This window comes from Argopecten irradians, chromosome 13 (genome assembly GCF_041381155.1).
Source record: "Argopecten irradians isolate NY chromosome 13, Ai_NY, whole genome shotgun sequence".
NCBI lineage: Eukaryota > Metazoa > Mollusca > Bivalvia > Pectinida > Pectinidae > Argopecten > Argopecten irradians.
The window spans coordinates 19454675-19466048 of record NC_091146.1 but is presented as its reverse complement, the minus strand read 5'-3'; the positions used below and the strand labels follow the sequence as shown (position 1 = coordinate 19466048).

The following is an 11374-nucleotide window of genomic DNA, read 5'->3' as shown; positions in this document are numbered from 1 at the left end:
CATATAAAACAATTCAATAATTCAATATTGTTTTGTTACATTTGATCAAACATCGAGCTTTGATATAAACAGAATTGATTTTTCAAGAAATTAATTGAAATGGCGAGATGCATCGATTATAGGGAACATTACCACAACTGAATATAAAAAATGACTCTTAACTTAATTTCAACTAATAATACATCACTATTACGATCATTCAGGTTATATACAGTATATTTTTGCATGTATTTATACATATGTCACAGTAAATTCCTTTAGCATTTTCTCAAAGTGTGCTCAGGGCGAACAAACTTGTTGTAAAGAGGTGGTGAAGCAGCAAGCCTAGCCTGATATTAATTGCATTCAGGTGATGTTGTTTGTTACTACTTAATTACGATGCATAGGAAATGATTAAGAAAATATGCAAATAATGAAATATTGTTTGTTAATTATTTATTTTTTTAATTAAGATGTCGTTGACTATCTCATATTTAAACCAGATACAGTTTTAATATTTCGTATTATTATGATATATTTTACAGTTCAAATAGATGCAACATTATCATACATCGCCCGCAAGTAGACGCGGAACATTGTCGGCTTATCAAACACAGAAATGGCAAGGTAATAAGATGTCTTCATAGCTTAACGCGTTACCATTATTTGCTTAAATGGGAAATAATCAATAAATGAAATTAAAAAATGAAATTGAATGTCATGAAGTTTCTGATAAAAATGTTGATTTATAATTGTATAGGTCATTCTGCAAAACCTGAGCGATACATACCCAGTGACTGTCAACGATTGCATTGTCAAAACAACCAAGGGGATTCAAAATAAGGACATCCTTCGAATTGCTCATCGTTCCTTTCGGATTGAATTGGTAAGCAACTATCCATTTTAGCATTGCTTTAAATGTTTAAGAATGTTTTCGATTACATAATATACCAACAAACAATTTACTCGAAGTAGATACATTTGTATGAGTATGTTCAACACCCCCGGCGATTAGGTAAAATAGAGGATGGAGAGATATTGAGTGTTGGTCATAGTTCATAATGATTGCTATCTGCTCATCGCAAGCAACTATTTTTTATTCACAGCAGAATAAAAGATTGTTGAATGGAAAAATCAAAGCAATATCTAAATGTGTCGGTACATTAATGCTATATTTATTACATGTATTTGCATTAGTGGTACTATACTGATTTTTTCTCAATAGTATATCTTAAAAAAAAATATAGGGTTAAATTATTATATTTTTATCTTTGCCTAAGATGACTCCATTTAGAAAGAGGTCTTCCTCATCAAATAGCTACTTGGCAAAAAGGGACGAAGCCAATCCAAAACAATGAACATATCACCGTGAGTATATTAAGAAATAAAAATCGATCATCAAGCACTTTAAAAAGGGTTTTGGTGTCGTTGTTTCTAGAGCAAATCATTGTTAAGTAATACATTGGCAGATAAAAAATAATACTTCCTGATACCCACTTTTAAAATTAATTAATACATATTCCATGTGATACACAAAAGAAGACACGCTATAGTTTTTTAAAGATGAAAACAAAACTAAAAATAGATATGCAATAAAAAAAAATGTAAAATTGTGGCTCGATATAGAGAAACCGGAAAAAGCTAAATTAATATACATTATATGGTAAAATGGTGAAAATAGCCAGTACGTACTGAATCGACAACAATATATTGGTACAATGTAGCATGATTGTAACCCCCTGTATTCAAATCTAATCTAAGCTTTCTTTTATAATAGGAAGTGCTGTGCCAAAATAAGAAAATCAACAAGTTCCAGATCTTAAATCCAAATCACAAGGAACAGAAAGACGAAGAAGCTGTCGACAATTGAACCCAAAATAGAAAAAAGTGAAAGAAATCAAAATTTGAAATAAAAATATGAACAGTTCAAAACTAAAGAATCAGCGTAAGATGGAACACTATGCACTTTAAAGTATTTACTAATATATATAAATATGACGAATTGGTATACGGTAAATTGTCTTCGACAAATAGCTGTATGAATAGGTGTTTCAATATTGAAGAATGATCATTACATACTGCATCACTTTCAATACAAATGAAAGTGCAAGTAATGTAGATAGCACTATCGATGAACATATATTTATCATAAACATAACATACTAAGGGATCTCTTTGTGAGATTATTTTTTCTCATGCTGAATATGTGTTGGTCTTTTTTATGTGGATATCATGATATATGGGATTTTAATGATAAGACGGGAGTCAACTGCTCTGTTATATTGTTATTAATAATGATTGTGGTATTGGGAATACACCATTTGTTTGTCTTCTATCATTCCAATAGTGTATTTTTTAATATTTGTTTTATTTTTGCAAAATTTTGTACAGAATACAAGATACAGTACAAAAAATACACAACACACACTTTCATTCATACCTAACACACATGCATGTGATGCGTTTATCATCATCATCATCATCATCATCATCATCATCATCATCATCATCATCATTATAAATCTTTGTCATCATCATAATCATTGTTAGTATATCGTAATCATCATCATTATACCGTTATCATCATTATATTGTTACATGTATCATCATCATTCATCTCATTCCATCATAACCATCATCACCATCAATCATTTCATTGCGATCACCACCTTCATCATAATCATTATATCATAAACATCATTCCATCATTATAAATTATCATCGTCGTCACCATCATAATCATTGTCATTAATCATCATTATTCATCATTCATCTGACATTGCATCGTAACCATCATCACCATCATTCCTCATTCATTACATGATCATCATCATCATTCCTGGGTATCATTCTTAACCTATGCACAATATCTTAAAGGGTTTTAGACACAAACCATGATAAGTTGTCTATAGAAGCTGGTCAAAATGGCTCACACTCTGGGGGGTTGTGCATACACACACTGAGATACAGAGCAAGACATCGGTCCATCTGGACAGCTGACCTATATGCAACATTTCATTGCGATAACGAGGTCGGTCAGCCTCCTAAGTGGTGTACATATTTTGACCACCTCGGATTATATTACCTCTACAGCTTTGTAAATCTTGTAAACGCCTTAGACTATATCTGTAATTGAATCTAGACAATCAAACAGATAGATACAAATTGCTGGACAACAATGAAAGGTACTTTAACCTTGCTAATGAAATTCTTAATGAATATAGAATCATAAAAACGGTGAACAACTTGTAAGAAGTCAGAAAGCTATCCAAATCCTGGTTATGATAAACAGCACATGACTCATAAGTGGGTGGTAATCAGTATTCTCACATAATACCATTACATTTATTATATTTAGTGATTTTGTACATTTAATCATGTGTTATGTTATTCAATACGAGATTTCCGAGGTTACCGGTTCCCGGACGGTTTTCGTGTTTAGTTTATGACGTACGTCACGTGATTTTGCAAAAAAGTCCTGGTACCCTACTTCCGGTCCTACTTGTTTACATTGGCAACTCGGACAAAATGCCGTCTGCGAACCGCTGGTGTGTTGCCGAAGGTGTGTAATTCCGCAGATTGTTAAAGAGGGAAGTATGGTTTTATGAGCGGCATATGATTTTTTTTTTTCCATTTCCATCTCAAAAGAAAGCGCCGAAAGTCCGAAAACGATGGTTGGAGCTGTTGCGAAGAGAGGACTATGACCCCAAATAAACGGCACAGGCTGTGTTCTCGTCATTTTGTTGACGGTAGGCCCACAGATAATCACCCTTATCCCGAACTAAACAGTCATGTAATCCAAGATTAGCACGTTTACTCAGTAAACTTAGTAGGTGCAGGGATGAAGAGGACTCGACAAGGCACACCGCGACAGATACAGGTACAGATCATACCGAGGAGGTGCCAATGGCCATGATGCTTGTTGACATTCCAGATACTGATGAGGTATACAGAGCCAATTTTATTCTAATCACAATCAATATCAACCATGTGTTTATTTGCATGATAAGTTAATTATGTTAACATTAAAAGAAAATAGAAAGATGTATTTGTTGTCCTGAATACCTGTTTATTAGTGAACAAATAAACATGTACATATTTTTAGTAAAAGTACCATTAATGCTGTCATCACCAATCTTTCACTATAATGTATTGTAGTTTGTATAGTAACACTAAGTATAGTATCCATATTTGAACTAAACTATGATAAATCCACAGTGAAAGCATCATTGACCAAAGACACTGTTTTATAATCAATATCCAACTGACATTACCATTATATCAACATTATTTTTCAGGTTGGTCACAAGATATTTATCCCTGTAATACATGAGGAAATAGTTGAGACCTCTCAGAAAGATGGTAATAATGAAATCTGTGAAAATTAACACACACAAAATATCATAGATGATGGAATAAAAATTCTGTATTGGATATCTAAGTCATCACTAATACATTGAGTTTATTACAATGGCAGGAGATGTTTTTTAAGTTGGAATAACTTACTTATGTCTGATCATTTTGTGGTTGTTTATACAACAAATATGTATAAAGTAAACATTCTGAAAGGACAGTCTATATAATATAACATAATTTAATAAATACATACCACCAATATATACACAAGCATTTTAAAAAAAATAGTTCCTTGTAAAAAGCTTGTACATGTATACACAAATGGATGTGATGGTGACAAAAATGAACTAAATGTTAGATAATGCATCAGTCAGTTTGAATGTTTCACATCATTTTCTTTTCTTACAATATTTGTGTATACATGTATGCATATACATGTTTAATAATAAAAAAGAAATATTGAGTGTTGTATACATCCTAAAATTGGAATCATATCACTTCAGGTGTGATGATGGACCATGTATATCAGAAGTCCAGAGATGATGTGCATGCTGTTTGTGTCCAAACTACCATTACTATGGAAAGACATGGAAAAAGCTGAGACAAAACTAAAGTCTTTTGAGGATAGTGAGGGAAAAAACATGATGCCATCTCTTGTTGACAGGATAACTCAGTCTGATGAAACTGTGAGAAAGTACACTGGGCTGCCATCATTGCTAATGCTCAACACATTGTTTGGTAAATATTCAGCTTAGTGTACATGTATCTGAATAATAAAATTACATGTACCAGGTATATGGAGTTTGACATTGTCTTTTAAATCAAAGTTCATGGCAAAATTCAAAATATTATTATCTATTTAAAGTGGATAAATAGCAGTTAATAATAAATACAAAATAGTGAAATATTTCAGCCAAATACAGCAACAATACATAAAGTATACATATGATAAAATATACATACAACTGTGTATCATAAACAGACTTTTGTCCTCAATATCACGATTTTGCATTAATCAAATTTACCTGCAAATCAATTTTAATTATTTTATTTCAATGTTATGTTTATTTTGTAGGAATTCTGAAGAAAGCAGCATCTCCAGTTCTCCATTACTGGTCTGGACAGGGAAGCTGTAATCTGCCTTCTTATCATGAAGATCCCGGGAGAAAAAATACTGGCCCTCCAAGAAAACTTACTTTGTTTAATGAATTTCTTCTGACATTAGTCAGACTGAGGTTGGCTTTGCTTACCTTTGTCATTGCTGATATGTTCAATGTGTCCAACAGTAGAGTTTCACAAATTTTTTACTACATGGATTAATTTTATGTATGCTATATTTTGTCCACTTTTAAAGTGGCCATCATCAGACAGAATCAAGAAATATATGCCCAGATCATTTAAGGAAACCTTCCCCAATACAACTATCATAATTGACTGCACAGAATTTTTCATAGAAAAACCGAAATCACCTACTGCACAGTCACAGACATACAGGAACATACAAACACAGAACACACTTGTAAAGCTCTGCGGATTGGATTAAAGTCCATCAGGTGCGTTTATCTATGTGTCAGATTTGTGGGGCGGATAAACACATCCTGATAGATACTATTATACAATGACAGTAGTGACTTCACTTGATCAGCTGACCGAGGTTTTTTTTGATAAGAGATCTTTTTATCTTGAAGACATGCCACATTAAACATTCCCTCCATTTCACCAGAAAATGTTGTTGGAGGAAAAAGGAAAACGCTTAAAAATGCAAAGTGAGTGTGTTTTAAACCATAACTAAAAACGTAACATCCAACCCTGCCGTCTAAGGAATACATGTAGAGAGGGCTATAGTGAGAGACTAAAAAACTTCATATGGCTTTCTGTTTCTATGCCTTTATAAGCTGATACCACTGGCCAACCAAATGCTGTGATAGTGTGGTGCATTTCTTTGCAATTTGCAGATTTCCAACTTGTGGAAAAAAAGTATGGCATTATTATTAGTGTATCTATACCATACCTGGTTGATATATGTATTACATATATACAACGCATATTAATGTACTGACCAGTCAGCTAAAAGTCATTTAGAAACAATTCAATGAGTTTTATACAGGCTGAAAGGGACTAGCTGCTTGTACAGTGTATTCATAACTGCCTTTGTGATCTTACTGTTTAAATGATTGCCATCCTCCCTGATTACTTAATAAGATAATTAAAATACGAAGACATAGTATTGTTCATTGTGTTTTCATGGGTAACCCTTTCAAAAACTCTAGTATAACCTAAGTATTTTGTGTTCCATTGATTCTCTTCATAATTACAGGTATTCATATTCTGAACTGTTAAAACAATGTTCTGGCTTTAATGCTGTAAATATTGAATAATATACTACCTTGATTAATTTCTATCTATATCATGTACATATCATACAGACAGTACAATTAATTTTAGAATACTTTTCAAAAAATTTTGTTGACTTTTCAAACAATCAAAAACAATTTTTGATCCTGAAAAAATTCAGGATCAAAATATATTCTATCCACACATAGGTCTTTTTTTTGTGTAAAAAAAGACAAAATCACACCATTCTCTCTTACATACACCCATTTGGCCTTGAATTTGTGTGTACCATGGTGAACTAATTTTCAGTCTGACATCATCATTTTCATCTAAATATACATGATAATCAGGATCCTTACAAGCCTCTTTACCTGGCCATGTTCTGGTATGAAAAAAAGAACGTTTTATCTCAAGCAAACCTTTTCCACAACATTTGCATGATACAACACCATCTGGAGAAGCACCCATATATGGATGTTCATCATCGATAAACAGTCAACAAATTCCAATATTTGAATGTTGGTGGATTTTGGAGTACAATTCAGTATATTGCTGCCTTGCTACAGGCTCATAATCTTTTCCAAAACACTGTAGATTTTAGCTCTGATGTCACTTTGACCCATCACTTTTTTCAAAATATAATTACCTGGTTTGTCAGGAAACCTAAAGTTTAACACAGATGAAAAGTTGGAAGCTGTTATCCTTCCTTTCCTCTGCTCCATCCATTCTTTCCCTTGCCCTCGAGTGAATTCCTCTATGTCCTTAATTGTTCTACCATCAAATGATACTGTCAACTGTTCAAAAAAAGATATTTCCACCATTCCCAGCTGTGTGTTGAGATGCAACATCCAACATAGTTGGGGGGGTCCAAGGGGGGGCTTCAGCTTCACTTTAAGTCACTTGAGGATCATAGTGTTTGTAAAAAGTAGCCCCATCAGTGCCTTTACACCATATCATATAGTTCCTTCTCTACCTCTCTCTCTGACGTAACAGTTCAGGTGAGAAGTATTGTTGTTTGGTGTTGGGTAGGTATGGAGCAGATGTTGAGGGTTCTATTCCTTATGTCAATATGATCCATTTTTCCATTGGCTCAGAGGTTTTTCCTTGGTTTGTCCCAAACACATTTCCACATACTAGTACACACCTCGGTTGAACGGTCCTTGTGTCGACTGCAGAAGCTTGATAGGGAAAACAGTAATGCGACGCAGTGTTTACAGGTGCCATTGTCACTGGAATATAATACAAATATCAATTAATTGTTTTGGCTGTAAAACCTCACTTAATTTGAAATTAAGACCAAAATCACCCCATGACCAGTGATTTAATATCTCAAAATAATGTTGATCAAGGATTAGGTCCCTGATACATGCAGTTTTACTATTTTGGATTTATTCTTGTATTGTTTTTAAAGAACTGTAATTTTGTGTTGTACACAATGTCCCCTTTGGGTGTTGTCTGAGAAATTAACAATACAAGTCTACTTGTACATGTACAGTATGAAGCATCCAACACAATGATGAATATTAATATGCTACATGTAAATCCATGATGTTCTAGCTACACAAGTAACTGCATCACAGTATTGTTAAAATATTTCCATGTTGTCCTAGTCATTACATAAATTATATCTTTTGTTAGTAGTATATTTTTACATGTACTACATGCAACTAGTTATTTACAGATATTTATTTCAATAGTTACCCTTGTTGAACCTTTACAAGTATTTGATTAAAATGGTATTATATCTTAACATATTCAGTGTTTTGTTGTATATCATCCGGCGATCCGGTGCTACATTTTTTTTTCATATAGAATATATATATACAGTATATATGTAACTACAATATATATATGTACTTACACAACACATGTACAACCACCCGACAGAATTTCAGCAGTTATGGCATTCATCAAGATCCAAACCTTGTAAGGAGCGTCAGTTTGTCGTGTTTCCGGCACACAGGTAGCAGAAACGTACATGCAATCATGATCAGATGAGGAGTCTACGATCGCCAGCTCGACGTCACTGATATGGTTAGCTGTGTACAGTTGGTAGCCATTATCGTGCTTATACAGTTTAAGCCTATCATTTGTCCAATCACATTTTCTCATAAAAATATATCAAAATATCAGTGTTCAATATCTGGCAGTGAACGCAAGTCTTTGGACCACTTACTAACAGCTGTCACAGAGGGTAACACCACAGCGTCCTTGCCAACCGTTCGCCGTTCGCCTAGCCTCGTCCATCATCTCGTAATCGTCTGTGGTCGTTAGAACCTCTAAGTTCATCTCTTCTGCAAGTGTGGCAAGTCTTATTAGATCCATTCTCCGCCCTAATGAACAGGAAATGCCTCTACTGCTGATTGAAGGTATCCTTTCAGTCGCTGGATAATTGACAAGTGAGAGTAAAGTCGTTTTGGCTGGATCTAGGGGTATGTACAATTTTAGTAGTATATAGCCGATTTGATATGAGGGGATTTTAGTGCCGCCATTTGTTCTTTCTTAGCGGAAGTCCGTTGCTATAACGGACGAATTACCGTACCGGAGGAAAACAGGTAACCCGAATATGGGCTTAGTTGGGTATGACACATCTTGAATTTGTACTGAAAATATGGATTAAAATGCTCTTTTATTAGATCAAGAGGTAAGATAGAAAACTTTATGCATGTTCTAATAACATTGACCATGTGCTTGATGTTGTTGTCGTGTTATACATTACTAGATGAAGTCCGTTGACATAGGGTCAGGTTTCTCTACTCTAAATTAACTGCAAAGCATAATTGCATTAATAACATTTTTCGGAGGTTTCTTTATTTCGTGTGTTACGATTCTTTTTTTGCTTTTGTGAAAGTCGCCCTAATAACTTCTTCAGAAGCTCTTAAACTGCCTGCCTAATAAAACTAGAATCATTTTTCAATTTTTAAGATGCCGACTTCTTTCCTCCTGCCGAGGACACCATGATCACTTGAAAACAAAAATCAGACTCTTATGTTTAGGACTTAGCCAATAAAAGCTGATGTTACAAAAAAGTAAACGTTCCTTTTTTTAGTTGGATCGAAGTCTAATTATCTTAAATATAGGTTAAGGAATTGTTTCCATTAATCCTGAAAGCCTGGGAAATTACATATCTGTTAACGGCTGTTGGTAAATGATGGTCTTTTCTAGTTGTATATTTTAAAACTCCAGAAGCCTTGGTGGCCTTGCTCTCTGGTCTGATTTAACTCTAGGAATTATCAGAGAAACGGGTCTAGGTCCTCGGTGTATTTATAAGTTAAATACGGCTCTACTAAAGAAGTACCGCCATGGCCCCCTAAACAATATTCCGCCCGTCGAATGTTAGTATTGTCGTTATATACTCCCTGTATCTTGATGTTGAAATTTAATCACACCAAGACGTAGGTCCATTTTCATTTGCTCTATAGGTATTAAATTATATTTTTAATTGAATGTTATGTATTTTTTCTGACACCTGTGAGTGAAAACAAGCTACAACTGTATCTCCAGGACAAAAACATTAAATACGGAATATAAAGTAAAATTGGCAAGTATAAGTGTGTGTGAAAAATTTTTACCTGCAACATAATCATTTTCGGCGAGACACAATTAAATATTATACCAAGAAAAGAAAGAATGGGTGCGGTCGAAGGGAGAAAGAGAAGGAGGGAATGGAGCGGGATCTCTGGGCAAAAAAAACAATACAACACAATTAAATGCAATCAATAAAGGGAAATAACTTCTGTAAAATACGTCAAATCAAAAACTCTTTTCGGGGAGACACAAATTCATACCATAGTTCATAATGTATACCATGCTTTACTAGAGGATTAGACAATACTGACGTCAGAATTTGACGTGCGTGTAAAAAAAATAGGAATGCGGTCATCATCAGTGAAAAGTGCACCCAAATTATGTATGAGGTTATAATCTCTTCGATTGCCTTGGTAGATGTACCATCCCAATTGGTAGCACTTTGAATCTTGATGGGGATTCCATCAAGTTTAAAATTGTTTACGCAAACTGATTTGTTACATGCTGTCAAGTGAATACACCGTCCTAAGAGTAAAAGTAAACCAGTGGGGGTACATTATTACAAACAAATTTTTTCAGTGCATAAACTGGTTTTGGACATGAATTCTCTGCATGTCACGGAAGGGCACGTTACTGCTTACTGTAGGAACCACAGGCGCTTGCATAATTTTTTTTTGATTTTAAAAAAAAAAAAAGTTGATAGGCAGGGATCTGTGTACTCTAAAAGGTTCAAGGCTGGAAACTTCGAACGACCGAAACGGTGGGGTACCTCACTTCAATCGACTAAAAACCCCATTTATTCAAACTGACACGGTTGCATACTATATACGACCGTCATCATGAAACATTCATCTTTAACCTACCGTGTCACTAATTACGAAATTTTACATCCAAATCAGTAGTAATCCTTGAAAACATCGCGGAAAGTACCCCGAATTCCAAACTGCTCCTTAGGCGAGTCTACAAATCTCATTTACATACGAAGTTGAAAGGTCATATGGTTATATAATCGGCTGTCGCCAGGTGCACATTTTGGGGTCATCTCAGCATACATTTTCACGCCTGTTGTAACCCCGCTTATTGTCTGGAAAACGGTTCGGTTATCTTAAGAGTTTCGTCTTACATACATATACTGACTATGATGTATATTCTCGTAATAGATAATCTAATCCTGGTT

The 11374-nt window shown here is 34.3% G+C and overlaps 1 long non-coding RNA gene and 3 pseudogenes across 1 annotated transcript; 2 read left to right on the top strand and 2 right to left on the bottom strand.

Moving 5' to 3' along the window:
* Positions 1-521: 521 nt before the first annotated feature.
* On the top strand, positions 522-2412 carry LOC138306771 (uncharacterized). Its single transcript, XR_011205912.1, has 4 exons — positions 522-606; positions 740-865; positions 1260-1347; positions 1757-2412. It is a non-coding gene; the product is annotated as an uncharacterized lncRNA (long non-coding RNA).
* A 2107-nt stretch (positions 2413-4519) lies between these two features.
* On the top strand, positions 4520-6037 carry LOC138305668 (uncharacterized; annotated as a pseudogene).
* Positions 6038-6724: 687 nt separating this feature from the next.
* Positions 6725-7490, bottom strand: LOC138305667 (uncharacterized; annotated as a pseudogene).
* Positions 7491-7759: 269 nt separating this feature from the next.
* LOC138305666 (uncharacterized) lies at positions 7760-11170 on the bottom strand (annotated as a pseudogene).
* Positions 11171-11374: the final 204 nt, after the last annotated feature.